Here is a 2,317-nt window from a genome sequence, read left to right as displayed (position 1 = left end):
GTCTGTTGAAACCCTAAGTGATGAGACAGCACTGACATGTCATCATACTCTTACCGGCAGTGATAAACTTTAGGGAGTGCTCTAAGATGAGAAGTTAAATGCTAGAACTAATATCCATCTGACCTTTGACTTTTCTCTCACTTCTAAAATACTTTCTACCAGTTATCTGTCAGACAATTGAATGAAAAGATACAAATGCATCCTACTTATTGTGCAGAATGCACTTCACAAAAAGCATCAGTATATCCTTACATGAAACTAAAAAAAGGAAACTTGAAAATCCATCCATCGTCAACCGTTTATCCTGCATACAGGGTCGCAGGGGGGTGGAACCAATCCCAGCTGACATCGGGCACCAGTCCATCGCAGGGCCACACATAGACAAACAACCACGCACACCTAAGGACAATTTAGAGCCACCAATTAACCTAGTCCGCATGTCTTTGGATGGTGGGAGGAACACCCAGAGAAAACCCATGCAGACACGGGGAGAACATGCAAGCTCCACACACAAAGGCCAGGGCGACCAGGGTTCGAACCCATGACCTTCTTGCTGTGAGGCGACAGTGCTAACCAACACCACGCCGCCTCAACTTGAAGAGCCACTGTTACATATTCAGTTCCAGTGCAGCTACACTGCTGCAAGCCAGCTCTGTGCAGTATGCAAAGTCAGGTTCACTTGACGTAAGGCTTGAGTGGTTTCCTATCAACATACAGTCTCTCAGCCTTTGTCCTATGATTGACTTTTACTGCATTAATAATTTTAAGACCAGTGTTTACTTGACAGAGAGAGAGCAAGCATTCATATATAAATGCAGCAATTTTCCCGACTGTCATTAAGGCTACGTGTCTTCACAACCTTTGACACCAGTTTCCTGTCACACCAGTCTTACCACAGAAAAATCTCACAGGAAATAACACAAATGCAATGGCGTGCGCTCTCAAACAGTTTAGATAACAGGAACTGAAACTGCTTTAAAAAATACTCTCTGGCAGAGAGAGTCAGGTGTGTGCGTTGTTAAACATCGGAAAAAGCTGTCAAACATCTGGAGCACATTTGGACCGAAAGTCTCCCTAAAAAAACGGTATTGTTTGAGCAGTGTGGAGTAGCAGAGGCAGAAAGAGTGCAGACAAGACACATGTCCTTAATAAGAACTCTGTATAGGCTCAACATTTGAAAAAGTGTTGTAGAAAAGGGGCTTCTGTCCTCAGCGGGATCAAATTCACTTTGACATTACACAGCAAGATACAATGTCATACAACAAAGGTGTAGTACAGCTATGACAAATAATGGACAGATATCTGAAAAAATTGTTGTGGAGGTTCATGATTCCCTGAGGATGGTGTTCATATTCATGTTTATGAAGAGATAAACACAATTAATATAAATAAGTATGCACACAAAGAGATAGAGGGAGATTTACAAAAAGAGGCAGCTGCTGTGGCCTAACCTAACACCATGGTATATAGGGTTTCTCAAAGTGAAATAAAATTTGAATTAATACAGCTCCCCTCACTATAAGAGGCTCTGCTGTCATGTCAGGACCAAGTACTAAGTTACAGGTTCATATAGGATGATTTGTTTACTAGGCAAATTATGAGCAACGTCTCCAAATTACAGCTTGTCCCAGTGCAGGTTTTGTTTGATTCTGCGCCAAAATCAAGGCCTCTACAACGCTGCATAGCATGTACCCAAAATATCCCTGTGAGTAAGTGCTGATAGTGCTTGCAGGCCTGCTTCTGCAGTGTGCACACACACTGACTCAACAGACACCACACATCTCACTGTTGTGTCTGTATGTCCTGTTTGTGTCATGCTGATAGAAGGAAACATTAGACTCCACAATTTTCTGGGTGCCACTGACCTCCGTGTAGGCTGCAGGTACAGACGTGCCCAAATTTGTTGGTACCCTTACAGCTCATTGAAATAATGCTTCATTCCTCCTGAGAAGTGATGAAATTAAAAGCTATTTTATCATGTATACTTGCATGCCTTTGGTATGTCATAGAATAAAGCAAAGAAGCTGTGAAAAGAAATGAATTATTGCTTATTCTACAAAGATATTCTAAAATGGCCTGGACACATTTGTTGGTACCCCTTAGAAAAGATAATAAATAATTGGATTATAGTGATATTTCAAACTAATTAGTTTCTTTAATTAGTATCACACATGTCTCCAATCTTGTAATCAGTCATTCAGCCTATTTAAATGGAGAAAAGTAGTCACTGTGCTGTTTGGTATCATTGTGTGCACCACACTGAACATGGACCAGAGAAAGCAAAGGAGAGAGTTGTCTGAGGAGATCAGAAAGAAAA

This window comes from Micropterus dolomieu, linkage group LG13 (assembly GCF_021292245.1).
Source record: "Micropterus dolomieu isolate WLL.071019.BEF.003 ecotype Adirondacks linkage group LG13, ASM2129224v1, whole genome shotgun sequence".
NCBI classification, from domain to species: Eukaryota; Metazoa; Chordata; class Actinopteri; order Centrarchiformes; family Centrarchidae; genus Micropterus; species Micropterus dolomieu.
The sequence above is the reverse complement of the archived record's forward strand: the minus strand, read 5'-3'. Positions refer to the sequence as shown.